At 56.9% G+C, this 17651-nt stretch overlaps 1 pseudogene; it reads right to left on the bottom strand.

The window, feature by feature from the left end:
• Positions 1-4578: 4578 nt before the first annotated feature.
• Positions 4579-14228, bottom strand: LOC119095060 (WD repeat-containing protein 47-like; annotated as a pseudogene).
• Positions 14229-17651: the final 3423 nt, after the last annotated feature.

The raw sequence follows: 17651 nt of genomic DNA, 5'->3' as shown, positions 1-17651 counted from the left end.
GTGTTCGACTGCCGTTGTATATTTCTTTGATGACCCACAAAGATGGCAGTCACATTCGGGTGCTCGAAGTTGCCATGGTGGAAGGCCCTGCCCTGGACCGGAAGCAAACCTGTGAACCGGGATGCCTAATCGCTCAAATATCTGGTTGGTACGTATGGTGATGGGCAGTGCAGTCTTTACATGTGAAGAAGTGAAAAGGCTGACAACACGTGGTGAAAGAACACTCGAGTATGTGGGGATGGGATAGAAATTGTGCGATTTTTGCCACATATCGTGCGGACAGTAGCTCCCGTCTTAAGTGCAAAGGGAGTTTATTTGCATTGACGAATATGCTGTGCACAGGGCTGGTACGGAAGCCTCCCGCTGCCGTTTGGATCCCGTCGTGGTGCATTCTGTTCAAAGGTTTCTTCGCCGATCGTGAGGCCGAGTCATACACCTGGCAGGCACAGTCAATCTTAGATCGGGTAATTGACCTGTGAAGTAATACAAGTATTTTGCGGTCATCCCCATAGGACATCCGGGTGAAAATCTTTAAAACATCGAATGCCTTCAAGCAGTGATGCCGAAAGTTTTTGATGTGTGGGCGGTATGATAGCCTGCTAATTCGAATATGACGCCAAGGAACTTAGCTTCCTGTCTAACTGGTATTCTTCCCCATATAGCACAAGACGAAGGTCGGGGCAATGATCACGTTTTCTAAAAAAAAAGAACATCCACAGTTTTGACGACAAAAGTTGAAGTCCATTGAGAGCACTACATCTTTCCAAGTTCCTAATGCCAAGTTGTAGTTGGAGTTCGGAAGCTGTGTTAGTTTGTGCGCTGGCCCAAATGGCAAAGTCGTCGACAAAAAGCCATCTCCCTACCTGTGGAGGAGGGGTTTCAGCTATGTTATTAACCATGCTGGCAAAGAGCACAATGCTGAGAAAGCTGCCCTGCGGAACGTCATTTTCTTGCGAGTATAGAGCGGACAGAGCCGTGCCCACACGGACTCTGAAGGGTTTATTCCGAAGAAAGCTCAACAGGAACATAACCATGTCCTTTAATATCGTATTTGTAGAGCTTCATTAGAATACCGTGCTTTCAAATCGTGTCATAAACCTTCTCGATGCCGTAAAACACAGCTAAAAGATGTCGCCGTTGCTGGAAAGCTTCCCGTTCTGACACATTTTTCATTGACACATTTCATTTCATTGACACACGTTCACCAGATGATATAAGGTACAACTATTCTTCCTGAAGCCATGCTGGGCGTTGGAAAGAAAAGGATGCTTCTCTACCTACCAAATTAGACGACCTTTTCAAGCAGTTTGCATGTACAAGATATTAAAGCCATTGGACGATAGTCCAGAGGACCTTTCCACTTTTTTCCTGGCTTCAAGATGGATATTACGATTGCTTCCTGCCATGAATCAGGAAAATCGTCGTTTGTCCACGGGAAATTAATATATACGAAGCGACCGCACTGTTCAGTGGTACATGTCGGAACCTCAAGTTGTGAATACAGACAGTCTTCTGAAACAATCTATAAAGGATGACATGGCATGATGCATTTCGGGCACTGTACCTAATGCATTCTAAGAATAAGTCTCTCTAGGCGAGAAGCTCAAACCAAATGATTCAACTGTCTCAAGTCGGGAAACTGGATCGCGAAGACCATATCGGGATCGTTCCGAGAAAGCTCTGGTAATTGCGTTCGCCACGACAATTGAGTCTACAACTTCCGTACCACCAGTGGTCAATGTTGGAAGAGGCGTGGATGAAACTGTCCAGCGATGCGCTGGACTCGCGACCAAACTTGTTTAACTGCAGTAAACCTGTTTACTTTGGAAACATATTCTCTTCAAGACGCTTGTTTTGCATTCAGGACAACACGCTTAGCAATGGCCGTGGAAGTTCGTAGGCTGCCATGCTTTGTGTGGTTGGATGTTTACTAACCTTTCGAAATGCGCTTTCTGCCTGTTACAGCATCGTTGCATTGCGGTGACCTCATTGGACAGTTGTGCTACACGGATGGCTGGATATACGACACACAAACGGCTACCAGTCAGTGTTACCCAAGGGTAGTAGTGAAGTTGTGGTTTACTGACAATGTACTGTCCCCGCTGGAGCAATACATATCTCACATGTCTGAGCGAAAATCTCCCAGCCCCCGTACTGCGTGCTCCATCGCCGGGACCGGACTCTATGCTGCGCGTCTATACCCAGCATTATCCCGATCGGGAAGTGGTCGCTACCAGCCGTGTCCCCGTCTACAGATCAAGAGATGCGGGGCATCAATCATGGTGAGCATACTGATAGATCGATCGCTGGATATGCCAGTGGAGGTAAAGTAAGATGTGTTGGCTTGCCATTGTTTGGAAGACAGGGGTTTTGGTGTGAAAAGCGTTCAATGCGCTGCCCCATGTGATTCATCCTAACACATCCCCATACGATATTGTGGCTTTTGAAGTCGGAACGTAGAAGAAAATAATATACACTGAATAAAATGTTCACACCTGTTAGAATGTATAAGGAGCAGAGCGTTATGATAAGTGTGGTGAGGAAGACAGCCACAGCTACTGCCTGCATGTCTGTTTGCAGTGCTATCGGTGTGGACGAAATGCTGTGATGTATAGCTACCGTTACACATCCGTGGGCTATGATAACAGTCACTTCATCTTTCGGTAATACCTTTTCGACATTACCTTTAAACAAAGCAGGTGTGTCCGTAGCCAGCTTAGTTTCTTGGATGCATGCAGCCAACGGGGTTTTCACATGCAGCACACGCTGCAAATCCAGAATATTGGCGCAGAGTCCACGGTTGTTCCACTGTACAACCGTGTTGGGCAAGTCACCGAGAAGATAAAAGAAAAGGGCGCATTTGACCAGCCGGACCATACCACGCATTATAAAAATTAGCTGCAGAGGACCTTGGCAAGGCTAGGTCCCTCTGACGTCGACGTCCATCGGCAGATGACGAGCGGGACTCTGCCCGTGCCAGACCGAACCCGCGGTCGGGACCTCGGGAAGGCCAGGTCACCTCTGCCATCCGACCGTCATGTCCGCAGATGACGAGAAGGACTCTGTCCGTGCCATGGACCGGAACCCGCGGGTCGGTGACCCTCGGAAAGGCCAGGTACTTCTGACGTCGACCGTCATCCGCAAATGACGAGCGAACTCTGTCCGCGGCCAGAACTGACCCTCGGTCGGGAACGTCGGAAGCTGCCCCGCCACTCGTTGGGGGTTGTCGTGCCGGGACCCGCGTCGACTCGTCTGGTGCATGCCTTCCCTGTCGTTTTTGGGGTCAGCTGCAGATGGTTTCCTCAGCTACCAGTCGGCCAGGGACCCAGGGATGGGTCGTCCCGGAGGGAATGCAGGGCGACACGCACTGCCACCCCCGATGGCAGCAGAAGGAAGGTGGCCCGGATGATGCGGGCTCCAGTGGAGCGTACAACGGCCCGGCTGTAGGGGACGGGCCGCGCTGGACTAGACTCCAGTCCGCTCCTCCCGGTCTAGCTCCGGCTCCGGACGCTCTGACACCGCTCTGGGACCCCCAGCGCTCCGGGGACTGGTCCCAGGGACCTCACTCATGCCACGTCGCACTGGTGGAGGGGCCGTGTCACCAGACGCGGTGGAGGACCGTGCTTGACCGTGCTTGTCATTGTCGCTCTAAACCGCTTGGCTCCTAGCCAGTTGCCGTACGAAGACGGCGCCTGACCAGCCGGTTACCCGCGTGCGGAAATCAACACGGGGTGCCCCGCAGGTTGGCAGATCCAGGCCAAAGGTGAATTGGCGGACGCCAAGACTGACCCACAATGTGGCCACCGCAGCACCCGGGACCCTTCATCGCGACTGTGGGGAACAACGGGCACGGCAACCCTAATACAACTGAAAGCTGAGGCCGAGGGGTTGCTAATTCCAGCCCTGACCGAGGTTAGGGCCCATGCGGGAGGCCACGTTATTTCATGGCTTCTCCCCTTTGGCCGGAAGGGGCGCTTTACAAGCCTCCCCAACCGCCCCGGGATCATTGGAACACACAATCTCCCACCACGGAAAGGTGGGTACCTCACGGGGGGATGCTAATACGAGCATTGCAGGTAGGTGGACTGGGTAGTCTATGACGCCATCTGCAAACATTCGACCCGCAAGGCAGATGTCTGCATCCAGGCGGGCGAGTTTCGCAACTCACATGTAGCAAATGGCATTTTGCAACGAAGACCGTGCCCCACCGATATCTCTTTGCACCCAGAAACACGCGATTCGGGTTTACACAGGGTTTATTTGGCTGGACGCCCCGCCCAGCAGCATGTGAAAAGCAAGCCGGTGGAATTAACAGTCGTCAAAGGCAGGGTCGATGCCAGCAACAAATCACGGAACGCCGGCCCACAATCATAGAAAAATAACCCCCACGTCTTCTACCAAGCGCTGGTCGGCACAACAGAACGTGGAATATCTCGAAGATTCGGGGATGGCCGGCCGGCTCGCCCGCCGACCGCCGCTGTGATGACTGGATTATGCTGAACATCTGACTAAAAACATAACGCGCACGCCAGTAAAGCTCTCACGGATTATCCCACTCACGCCGCACGCCGTCGCCTCTCACGCCCGCCGGCACGACAGCCGCGCGACACGGGCGCACGCTCTATATTTCACGCAGTAGTCACGGTTAGTCGCCGGCTCGCCTGGAGCCGGCATCACGTTAGCGACGCCTCGTCCGCCAATCACGCCTCGCCAGCGGCGCATGCGCCAATAACGCGCCGGAGTCGGCGGCGCACGCGTTAACAACGCGTCGGCGGCAGCGCTCAAAGCGGCGGGCAGCGCCCAGAGCGTGCACGTCTTGTCGGCGCCCGTCGAGAGGAAGCTGAACTCATTGGGGTGCCAGCGGCCGGTGATGACCTTGTCCTGGTGCTCAGCCACGATCACGGACGGCAGTGGCGTAGTCAGGTCACCTGCAGCCGAGGGACGGGGCGGGTCAGGGGCGACAGCGGTGCGGTATTGCGACAGTGCCGCGTTGGAAAGCGAAAGCAAAACATGAAAGACATGTCTCTGTCGCTCGTTTTCCTTCGCTGCGGCTGTTTACCTCAACACAACACGATTCACACACGTTCTGCTCGTTTCTTTCGCTGAACACTACACCGGATATGAGCAGCCCAGCATCGGCCACCATCAGTACCCGTCTCCTTCCCTGCCCCCTTCCCCGCCCCCCCCCCCCCTGTGCGCCCCAGCCGGCGTACCCCTGCAGATCGGTGAGCACGGTGCGGTTGTCGTAGCCGCCCGTCAGCAGGTAGTACGCGCTGGGCGAGAAGCGCACGCTCCTGATGTCTGACTCGTGCGGCTTGAAGCTCTGGATGTTGCGCGCGCCCGCGGATGTCGTAACAGGTTGCACGAGGCGTCCTCGTGACCAGAGACGAGCAGCCGTCCAGACGGGTCCACCGCCACAGAGGCCACGGCCGAGCCCATTGGAGCGGCGTGCACGCTCGGAGGGTGGAACATGTTGACGCAAGCCGCGCGAGCGCAGGTCCCAGAAGCGCACCGTCCGGTCCTGGGCTGCCCCGAGACGAACATGGCGCCGCCCCACGTGTACAGCGACAGAATGTGCCTGCGGGGAGGCGCAGGGACGAGTCAGATGCGCGGGGTCACGCGCTGGGCGACCGGGCGCGAGGACGGGGCACAAGTCATCGGGAAGAACGGGTCACGAGAGGAGAAGACGGCCGGCACTGAGTCTTAGTATTCAGGCGTTGAACTAAATGATAAACACCATAGTGGGACTCCAGCAGCTTGAGGGCTATGGATGGTGCACAAATATAAGCAAGGCGTCATCAAATGCAACAGGGTGGGTTGGCGCAAGACAAAATAGGGGGCTTCGCAGTTTTTGTAATGATTCTTGACAGTTTCAAGCAGTTTTGAGTCCGACACAAGGAGAAAGTCCCAGCAGTGCGCACAACACACGGCGGCATGTTTCCAACGGGACGACATGCTCAGTGAACTGGGCAACCCATCGCCTTTCGTGGCATGTCCGTCAGTCATGACGGCCAGATTGCCGGCCCGCTTGTTGCGGACAATGACGTGTCTCATTGAAGACGGGTATCGGACACCGAAAAATGTGGCCAGCTTAACTAAACTACGTGCGTATAACTGCTACGGTCGGGGGAGACAGAAGCGCGCTCCGCGGCAAGGCGAGACCAAATGCCAGAATCTAGCAGCCAACACCATGCACACGCGCTGGTGACCTATGTCACGCTGTAATCGGCGGTCACCAGCGGCTGTTGTCTGTAGCCGGGCCGCGACTGACGCGACAGACCGCTGCGCCAAAGTCGCCCCTCCTCTCCCCCTCCCCCCCCCCCCCCCATGAGGGCTGGCTGAACGGGAACGACCACCCGGCGCCCCGATGTGCAGTCCGGGGGACAGACTGGCGCACTGGTCGCACCAGAGCCACTTCACCCACCTCCGCTGGGGCGGCCGCGTGAGGGCTGGTTTGGACCGGGGGCAGGCGTGGGGGCGCACCGGAGCCATATCACCACCTCCGCTGGGGCGGCGCGTGAGTACTGGTTTGGGATCGGGGCAGGCGTAGGCGCGCAACAGGAGGCCACGTCACCACCTCCGCTGGGGCGGCGCGTGAGGGCTGGTTTAGACCGGGACAGGCGTGGGCGCGCAACAGAGCCATACTACATTACCCACCGTCGCCGATGTGGCTCTGAAATTGGGTGCACCGACCCGGTTTGCCTAACGTACAATACCGAATAGAATATACCGATTGGACCGACATGCGGCGTCGCCGTGGTGACATCATGTCTACCCGGTCGTCTCTCAAGCCAGCTCTGAGCCACTTTCCGGACCAAACCGGCTGCCCGTAACGGGCAGCTTTCCTGTCCGGTAACATCCAAACGCACAATGGTCTCGGATGCCACAATGGTCTCGGATAGCTCGCCTGCTGGCGGCCCCCGAGAGAGACCCATTCATGACACGGAGACTGCCACTAGGAGGGAGAAGTACCGCCCCTGCCGCGATCTGATTTGTCCTGAATGATGGCAAAAGAAGGAGAACAGATCCCCGAGTCAAGCATGACACTTGCATGCGGTAATCAGAACCCGTGCGCACGTACAACCATGAAGTGAGACATTCCATTCAACAATCGGTGATGACTGGAAACGGCCACCCTTCTCAGCAGGCCGAGCTACTGTGTGTAGCCCGGTGACCAACAAACTTCCGTTCATGGCTAGCGCGCCCAGATTCGGCAACAGCTGGCCGCTGGCTATCATCTGTCCCAGGACGGTGTGAGCTATGGACAACTACTGACGCGAGTTAGCGGAAGGGCTATACACGCTGCGGACCCACGTCACTACAGCTTCTGACCCGAATAACTACTGAGCCGTGGACATCTGTTGAATCATGGCCGCAGAGTTATGGACAGGTCCTGACCCGAATGACCGCTGAGCTATTTGACAACCACTGACAACAATGGCTGCTGAATGATAAAGTAACAGATGGCCAAAACGATCACACACTTACGAACAGCAATTGACCAAGTGACCACTAAGCTATGACCATCGTTGAGCCCAAGTCAGGGCTGACCGCTGAGTTATGGGCAACTACTGACCCGAGTGACCACTAAGCGCCTGGAACGGTGTGCCGGTGACGCAGTCGGTGACGTAGATCTTGCAGTCGCCGGCGCCGCCGCTGATGAGTAGGCTCGACTTGTTGGACATGTCCTCGATGAAGCACAGGTCTCGCACTGTGCCGTCGTGCATCGTCAGGTCGATCTCCTGACCTGCCAAAGCCGAGGAGTCGCGGGTAAGCACGGCGAACTCGGGTCCTGAACGTTCGCGTTCGATACTCACCGACGGCTGCAATTTCAACATACAACGGCTTTACATGAGTCAGGGCAAGTGTAGCCCCGAACAAGACTCCTATATTTTCGCAAGCTATGTCTATGCCTTTTAACGGCAATTTTCTTCAGATGCCGAGCGGAATGGGCCCGCGGAATCCCCATGGGGCATATAAAGCCAAACAAGGCTTGTCGGAGCCTCCTGAATCACGAAGGGCGACAATCGCATCACTATCGCCGCTCGCGTGCCACATTCCTCCGCCGCGCCGCCGGTTACGGCAAGCCTGGCAGCGGGTCGGAAAAGCGCCCCAATCACCGGGCAGCATCAGCCGCCGGCCTTAAAAGGCGGCGCGGCCAGCGCTGGCGGGGGCACGGTGACACCCATTCCGTGACAGACCGGTGCACCGCCGCGCCGCGCCGCCGCGGTGGCGTGGCGCGGCGCGGCACGGGAAGCTCCGCGGCTGGCGAACGGGGTCGGCTGGTGCAGCTGGCGGATGGTCCGCGTCGGTGGTCTGGTCGCACGTGCCATTTGGCTAATATTTGAATAAAACATGTGCGAGCTTTGTCAAATTAACGTGAGAGCCAAAGACCAGAATTGTACTGAAACGCTGGTGAGAACAAAGGTAGCGGCGAAATGCTGCATGACTGGCGGCAGAAAAACTACGTACTTAACGCATCTGCTTCTCAATGCGTCACAGCCAGTGCACCAAGCCGAAGCCAACGCACGCCCCGAGCAGGCTATGACGGTGCGCAGGTTTCACCTCGGACAGATATAAACAGCAGCAATACAAGGCAGGTGTCCGGCCAAGAGTGGATCTTGACAGCTGTTCTCTTAATCTGCGCGATCATCGACAGTGCTGTCAAACAAACCCGCGACCATCGAGGAGATTGGCAAGATTGATTAACAAACAGACACACCAGTGGGCCAGCTATCGTTGCGCAACATTGGTCAGGCTCAGTTCCAGATCAGAACCAGTTTGAGTGCAGTGAGAGAACTCTCCGTGCCGGCGGTACACCCGGCCGAACACGGGAGAAAAGCTTGACACGACACTTCCGACGAGATCAATTACGCCGCTTGAGCCCAGACATAACAGCCCATAATGACACTTCTGGCCTCATGGGCCGCTGATCTGGCGCATGCATTAGCGCGGGCGCTACTTCGCCGCCAGCGTCATCACAGCGTCGGGCAACCGCAACCGCGGCGTTTCCACCAGGTGCGCCACTTTCGCCCCGGCTCGCGCTCCCGTCGCGCCGACCCGGCCATAAACACGCCGGCGAGCCGGCCGATAATGTCAGAGCGCGGCCAGCCGGGAGAAGCCAACGACCGTAAGCGAGTCTGAGACGGGAGCGGGCCGCCCGTCCGGCCGGGAAAGTCGGCCGGACAAACCGCCGCCTCGACGTCAGCCGCCACAGTGACGTCACAGGTCATCCCGCCGATGGCCCGGTCCCGGTCCCGGCCCGGGGTCGGGGGACGCTCCGGGACAGGGCGTGGCCGGACCCGCTACAATGGGGGTGCGCCAGGCGGGCCGGCCGGCGCGACAGCGTACGAGTACAAGTGAACCGTTCCAAAGGTCCCTCGCCAGTTCGACATCTGGGCAGAGGGAGAAGGCCGCCGGGTGTGGTGATATCCAAGGCCTCAGTTCGTGTGTGTCATGGAGGAATGGCAGCACCTCCGCCGGAGGCTTCCAGATTTTTCATGCAAGCCACTTGCGACTGGCATTCCGAACCTCTTACGTCATTTCTTGCAATCCCCAGAGGGAGCTCAAAACCAAACACTGCGCTACGCCTAAGCCCGAACGAGCAGGCTACATAACCGCTCCCACGCTGTTTAAAACACCGATCGTGACCCCACCCCGGCTGACGCTCGGTCGCGCGCCACCGCCGCCGGACAACCCACCCTCGATATTGCACGTCTCGGCGTTGAAGCGCATCAGCTTGATGGTCTGTCGTTGCTGCCAGTAGCGATGAGGTCCCCCACGGGACTTCCAGGCCAGGCAGTAGATGGAGCCCTTGTGGTGCTTGGTGCGCTTGAACAGCACGGTCGGCTGGTAGGTGACGTGGTCATCTCTGAAACAGGGGCGGCGCGGGGCGTGTTACTGGCCACACGTCTGGCGTCCGGGAGTAAGAATCGTCATCTGGGCTTTGTGTCACTCCTGCCTGGCACGCGGTGCGCGCTGAGTTCAGGGCTGTAACGAAAATCATGCGTAAGCTTATACCATCACAGCTTACCCGGACGCACGCCAACACGACAGCAACGCCATACGAAATAACACGTTGTTGATAATAAATTAATACATAAATAACACGAAATAACACGCGGCAATGCCATACGAAATAACACGGCGAACGTACGCCATATCTACATCCACTGGATTATCCACAACGGACTTATAATAATAAACTACCGTATCAAACTGACGGCGAGTGCTAACACCAAGGTCAGCCATGACCCGTGGAGCCCTCACCCCCAACCGTGACCCGTGGAGCCCTCACCCCCAGCCGTGACCCGTGGAGCCCTCACCCCCAGCCGTGGTCCGTGGAGCCCTCACCCCCCAGCCGTGACCCTGCAGCCGCAGCCCAGCAGCAGCGCGGCTCGACGGCGGATTAGAGCCGCGTGCACGGGGGGCGGATGCCTGCACGGGCGATCGCATGCTAAACGGAGCGCCAACGCCCACCGCACGCCCGTTATCACGGCCGACATCGCGGCACTCGCCCGTCGCCGGCGGCCCCCAGCAGCTCATCCGGCTCCGAAGCAGGCGCGAACTGCGCCGTAACGGGCGACGGCCAGGCGTCGGCGGCCGGCGCGGCGCGGCGGCGGCCCCCACGCGCCGGGCGCCGTCACCGCTGCGCCACGGGTGTCGAAGAGCAGCGCCCGACCCCGCAGCGCGCGTCATACCCGGCGGAGGCGACGCCCCGGAGATGGGGCGGACTGGGATCCGAGTATGACCTCACGGCCGCGTCTGCCCCCGCCCGCTCGGGTCGCCGTGGCCGACTGCAGGCGTCGCCAGCCGCACAGGAGGGGGGCTAGCGGGCACGGCGGGGGAGGGGGGGGGGGGGGGGGCTAGCTGGCTGACTACATCCTTCAGCTGATGCGCTTGCCGACGGAAAATAGAGGTGGGTGGGGGAGAGGGCCGAGGGGGCGGGAGGGGGGGGGGGGGGGGTGGGAGGCGGGGAGCGACGCATGTGGACGTTCGCTGATTGTGGACACGTACGGAAATGAATGCAAGTGAAAGCCGCCAATGACGACAGGTAACTAATGATTTCGTAGGTTTCCGACGTGAGCAATCTCCGTCCTTCCACGCCAGACCTATTTCCATTCATCCTTCGACTCCCTCGCATCCGGTCACGGCGTCCCACCTGAGGTCGGTCAGCTTCGGGTAGGAGCAGATGCGCAGCGTCTTGGAGTTGGAGCCCACGGCGTACAGCTTGCCGTACGGGTGAAACTCGGCGCATCGGATGGCCTGCACGTCTTCCAGTGACGTCACTGGGATAAAGCGGGGCCGGCCGCCGCCGCCGCTCTCCGTCTGCGGGCAGAAGGACCCAGGTGAGACCGAGCGCCAGCGGGTCAGGTCACGCCAGGTCATGCCAGGTCACGCTAGGGGGAACATGACGCACACGGATCATTGTTTGCTGTCTGCTGTTGTTTTCTGTTGTTTTGCTCCTCGTATGGATGACATGTTTGGTGCACGCGGGCCACTTTTTCGCAAAACATCGTCGGAAAGAGCCACTGAAAGAAAGCAATCAACACAAACCGAAGATAAGCTTGGTTACATCATAAATCAAGGAGTGACGCAACCGTAACTCGCAGCAAAGGACTGCCGCGGGGAGCTGATCAGTGTGACAGAGCGCTTGTTTTGCGGCTAGTCAGCGGACAGTGCGCACGTCAGCAGTCTGCCAAACAATTACCCGGTTTACATGGGCAGCCGAGGATAATTCGAATTAAGATCGGAACGGATCATGCGACGTTAACCCTCTCGGCGAGGGGGCGTTTACATGGGCGAAACCGGCTTTACGGGTCGATTAACGGTCGATAGTTCGATCCCGCTTAGTTCGAATCAAGGAACGGATTATGGGCGAAAACTGCGCTTTTGAGGCGAACTGAACAAAACAAGAAGAAAAAAGCCGGTACTCTGCGTATGGATGGCGAATGTCACGAGCCATGGTGGGCGCGAGACAGCTTTGAGGGCGAGGAGGAAGATGGACTCCGTTGGAAAAATGATATGTGCGGGACTCATAGGCTTTATAGCTACAGCACAAGCCATAGCACTTGAAACACAAGAGTTGCACAGTCAGCACTGCCAAATCTGTCACATAAACAGTGTTATATGGCAAATTTTTACTAGTGGGAAACTTTGGCTAGCAGGAAATCAGTATTTTCTTGTATTGGCCAACGACACTCACAAACTTACCACACTCATATCAGTATGCCACCCAGCATCATGTCATCTACTTTGCGCAGCCAAGAAACACATTACCTACTCCCACACTAATGCATTTGTGAGCAGCCTGCAACAGTGAGCTAAGCTACAGAAATGACTCATGAATGCTACATAGTTAGTGGCAAAAATTGTGTAACTATGTTGTCTTTCCCCATCCAATGCATCATCAGTACCTGAGGGCAGCATTGCCATTTAGACTTGGCATGGACTGGCAGGTCAGAATGCAGCTATTTGCTTCTTGACATACTAGGGTTGAAATACTGCTTTGATATCCTTGCAGTCAACAGCATTGGCTGATATGGACTGATGGCTAGGTGGCACAAACAGCTGTGTTCGCACAGTCCAAAGATCACAACATGTGAACCAGCCCAAGAGCTGTCATGACAAATGCAATCTGGGCTCAAAATTCATAACAAATGATTAATTATAACAACAGCTCAACTATCCACCTCATGGTTTGCAAAGATACATGTCACAAAAAAGCACCAAGGTAACATATTTACTCACCAGTACAAAAACAGGTAATGATGTGCACCACAGATGTTCTCTGCACCTCATGTGGCATTATGTTAGGTTTACTTAGTTTATGCACTGTTTTCTTCCACATGAAATGCACAAACCTGGATTTGACAGAGTACTGATGACAGCTATTTTCATCCAGTGCTCACATTTGCTTTCTTGACATTTTGGAACCATCACTGGGCAATTTTGGCCCCATCATTAAAAATAGTTCACATTCTGCACTGACTGCAATGATCTATTGCCTATATTTGTTGATCCTTTGCATCATGCAGGAATTATTGAGTTACCTATCTCACACACACTAAACCGACAAGCAACAAACAGCCTAATCGCATCAAAAACAAATATTCCAGCCCCCGCTTCCTTGCCATTTGGTCTACCAGTGTGATGTAGCTTCATATTTCCTTGACGAGCCAGTCACCAATATCCAGCACATCCCTCCTGCCAATAGGTGGTCAACCAAATGTCCAAGTCACAGGAGGAATGTCTGCAAAATCAATCCTGGGGCATTTATGTATTCACTTAATGCAAGAAACTATTGGTAATACGCCCCTGCAGAGAATTGTTGAACAGTTCAAGTACCTACCTCATGGCCTGCAGACACCCATCACAAAAAAGCACCAAGGTGACATATTTAATCATCAGTACAAAAACAGGTGATGATATGCAACACAGACGTGTTCTCCATGCAGCATGTGCCATCACGTTAGGTGTTAGTTTATGCACTGTTTTCCTGCACATGGAACACACAAACTTGGATTTAGCAGAGTAATGATGACAACTATTTTCATCCAGTGTTCACATTTGCTTTCTTGCTGTTCTGACCCCGTCATTGGGCAATTTCGGTCCTACCATTAAAAAAGTTCACATTCCGAGCTGACTGCAATGATCTATATTTGTTCATTCCGTCATATCGTGCAGGCAATTTTTAAGCTACCTTTCTCACACAAATTTAACTGACAAGCAACCAGCATCCTAATTTAAGGAACATCTGCAAAAACACTCCTGGGGCCTTTAGGTATTAACTTAATGAAAGAAACTTGGAGGCATTCTCTGCAAGAATTTTGAGCAAATCCAAAAATTAAAGTGAGAACAAGTCAAAGCTATATAAAATGACCATATTACCATCCATTTGGCTTTTGGAAGCATGGAGCCTGCCCCAGATGTAAATTAATCTAACCTTTAGGCGGAAAGATAACACCAAGCACCGCCGACGCCTGCTGTCTGCATAGATTCACGCGCCTAGCAAGGCTAAATTACGTGAAGATTTCTGTGCTGCTAGCCACTCAAGGCCCTCAATAATAAGGGTAGTTTTAGCAGCATGGTGTCAACTTCACCTTCTTTCTCTTTTCCTTGACCATCTTGGACTTGGACCGTCTCGAGCAATAGCTAAAAACCCGTGGAAAAGCGGCAACACCAACGAAGCTGAAATGGCCATGAACAGAACTGCGTGCGCCAGGCATTTTTCTTTTTTTTTTGTTTAGACAGCTGACGGCCGATAATTCGGACGAATCCCTTCCTGAACGGATGATCCTCTCACGGGAAGGGATTTCCTCCGGCGCACGATCGAATCAGCGGAACGGCGCGTGAGTTACATGGGCCGGATAGTTCGGATCGAGGACGGGTCCCGGCTCAATTCGAATCCACCGCTGCCCATGTAACAGGGTAAATGCCCGGTTTGCTGCACGACCAACGCAGAGCCGAGCGACAGCTGAATCAAGCCAAGCCGGTCCGTCCGACGACAGCTGAATCAAGCCGAGCCCATCCGTCCGACGACAGCTGAATCAAGCCGAGCTGGTTCGTCCGACGACAGCTGAATCAAGCCGAGCCGGCCGACAGCTGAATCAAGCCGAGCTCGCCCGTCCGTCCGACGACAGCTGAATCAAGCCGAGCCCGTCCGTCCGACGACAGCTGAATCAACCGAACCCGTCCGTCCGACGACAGCTGAATCAAGCCGAGCCCGTCCGTCCGACGACGGCTGAAATCAAGCCGAGCCGGGCCTTCCGACGACAGCTGAATCAAGCCGAGCCCGTCCGTCCGACTGCAGCTGAATCAAGCCGAGCCCGTCCGTCCGACGACAGCTGAATCAAGCCGAGCCCGTCAGTCGGACGACAGCTGAATCAAGCCGAGCCCGTCCGTCCGACGGCAGCTGAATCATGCCGAGCCGGTCCGTCCGACGACAGCGTTACGTCGGCAAGCCGCGGGATCTCCAGAGCGCGAGGCTACGCGACACGCCGCCGGTTCAGCTTTCAGTTCCACGTCGCACGCCCACACGTAATGACAACACACCACCGAGACGCAAGCCCACATTCTTTCCACTTTCCCAGGGCGTTCAAATCATAGGCCGCCGTCACCCACCCGGCCTCCGAGTCATCTGCTCGCTTCATCAGGCGCGCCTCCGCCCGAGCTCGCCGCTAACGACCGACGTTTCTCTCGGCGGTATCGGCACCGAACTCGGGTGTCCAGCCGGGCCTGACACCAACCCACAGCGAGCTCATGACGGCCTGGCAGCCCTCTGTTCCGGGGCGCCGAGGGCAGGTGCGCCGAGGGCAGGGGCGCCGATGGCAGGGGCGCCGAGGACAGGGAGCGCCAAGGGCAGGTGCGCCGAGGGCAGGTGCGCCGAGGGCAGGGGCGCCGAGGACAGGGCGCCGAGGACAGGAGCGTCGAGGGCAGGTGCGGCGCTGAGGGCAGGTGCGCCGAGGGCAGGAGCGCCGAGGACAAGGGGGGGGGGGGGCGCCGAGGGTGGGTGCGCCGAGGGCAGGGGGGGCGCCGAGGGCAGGGGGCACTTTAGACGACAGTCCTCCGAGGCCGGCAGGCCACAGCTTTCTAATCGGAATTCACTACACTCGAATCCACTCCACTTATCCGCTCGAAGCTACCACCAGACAGTGAGCTGTGTTGAATGCCAAATGTCGGGCTATAAACGCACTCGCCACACATGTGGTCAGCGCGTTGAGCCCAGCACGCCTCTCGCTTTAGAAACAGCACCTCCAAAGCCAAGCGTAGTGCGCTCCCGACAAGATAGGGCACTCCGCCTCCGCCCGGTGACCGCGGCCTGGGCGGGTGACCCGGCAGCGGCCGGACGTCGGCGGGGCGTCCGGCAGCGTCCACTGACCGCACGCGCTGAGGCGTGGCTAACGTACTGAGAATGTGGGCCAGTGGGGGCCGAGCCGGCCTGGGCGGCCCCGCCGCTCATGCATACACTCGGCCCCGCCCCGGGAAGCCACGGCCGGCGCCGTGGCGGGCGGGACGGCCAGTAAACGTCACGGGAGAGACCCAAGCCAACTGTGTGGCGGGAGGGGGTGGTGGCAGACGAGGCGTGAAGAAGAGGGGTGGGGGTGGACAAAGCTGCGCGGCAGCCTTGGTGCAGGTGTCCACAAACTGGTCAGAGAAGCATCTCAAAGTGCCAGCGAAATTAAATGCGTCACGTTGCTATTACGCAACAACCATTGCCCTCCCACGATCCAAAATCCCAAGTGCTAAAAACACGTCTTTCGGAGCTATCCCCAAATCTGTTTTTTTGCAAACGCAAATGCAAACGCAGTTTGAACTGCATGGGCTGGGAAACACGGCGCTGTGCAAACACCCCAAAGAAAACAACCAGCCTGCGCCTTCTAACGCTGAAAAGACAACGAGGACCATGGAGGGAAGGCGCCAAGTGCCGTAAGACTTAATAAGGCGGGAGCCAGGCTGAGCCGCAGCTCGCCTCCCATCGACGACGGCTGTTAATGGTTCCAAACTCCACGCTGCCGTGACTCCGGACCGCGGCCCGTCCGGGGCGGGCCCGTCAGAATCGGCGCGAGACACTCCGTGTGACGGGGAGCGCGAGCCTGTGACATGTGTCGCCACAAGGCCGCCGCCGCGACAGTGGAGACGCGTGAGAACGTCCACAGTCCGCGTCACCGGTGAAAGGCGAATGACTGATGATGGCGATCGCCAGCAGACCCAGCGCGTGCATGGCGGCGGAAAGGCGAGTGCGGCCGCCGGAGAGCAGCCAGCGGCCGGGGGTGACCAATGGCGGTCATCCCGCCCATGTGTTTGTGAGACGGGAAAGCGCGCCGCCGCCAGCCGGGCCCGTTTTCGCCACTAATCACTTCCCGAGTTCTCTGCATTCTCGGGAGACCCGTCTAAGGCAATACAGCCGTAAACCATGTGGTTATACGCTGGGCCACATGCCCTGGAAAGCACAGATGGCGGCGGCTTTGCGGGGCGGTTTGAATAGTGAGGCCGTTTCATATCCAATTAAGCCTTGGTGGGAGTCGGACAAGTACATTATCTCAACACGCATACTCCGATTCCGAAATCAGTTTCACCCCTAACCTCACCTGCGTCGGCATTGGAACGCCTTGCCTCACGCAGTATTCCCCACGGGACCGTGACGCGTTCAGAGGGGCACGGTCCCGTGGCCGCGCTGGACCAGCGCAGCTCGGCTGACGGCAGTGTGAGGCGGGCAGGGCACCCCTGACCAACATGCGGCGGCGGCCCGCGCCGGCCGTCCGACACCGTCCGGCGCCAGGCGAGCGGCCGCCGCGTCACGTCACGTGACGCTGTGACGCAGCACCGGCCGGGCGTGACGGCGCAGGTGACGCCGGCGCGCGGCCGAGTACGGCGGCCCAGGTGGCGGCCGTGTCACGATGACAGGCAGCCCCCGGCGGAGACGGCGGGAGGCTGAACCCAGGTCAGGGGCGACAGTACGCCAGCTGGCGGCTTGCAGCGGGGGCTGACCCGCATGGGGGAGGGGAGGGCGTATCCCCGGCCGAAGAGAGAGAGAGAGAGAGAGAGAGAGAGAGAGGAGTAGAGAGAGAGAGAGAGAGAGAGAGAGAGAGAGATAGAGAGAGAGAGAGAGAGAGAGAGAGAGAGAGAAGAGAAGGAGAGAGAGAGAGGAG

The sequence above is a fragment of the Pollicipes pollicipes genome, unplaced genomic scaffold (genome assembly GCF_011947565.3).
Source record: "Pollicipes pollicipes isolate AB1234 unplaced genomic scaffold, Ppol_2.1 Scaffold_4219;HRSCAF=4965_pilon_pilon_pilon, whole genome shotgun sequence".
Lineage (NCBI taxonomy): Eukaryota > Metazoa > Arthropoda > Thecostraca > Pollicipedomorpha > Pollicipedidae > Pollicipes > Pollicipes pollicipes.
Note: the sequence above shows the minus strand (reverse complement) of the source record. Positions and strands in the feature narration are given on the sequence as shown.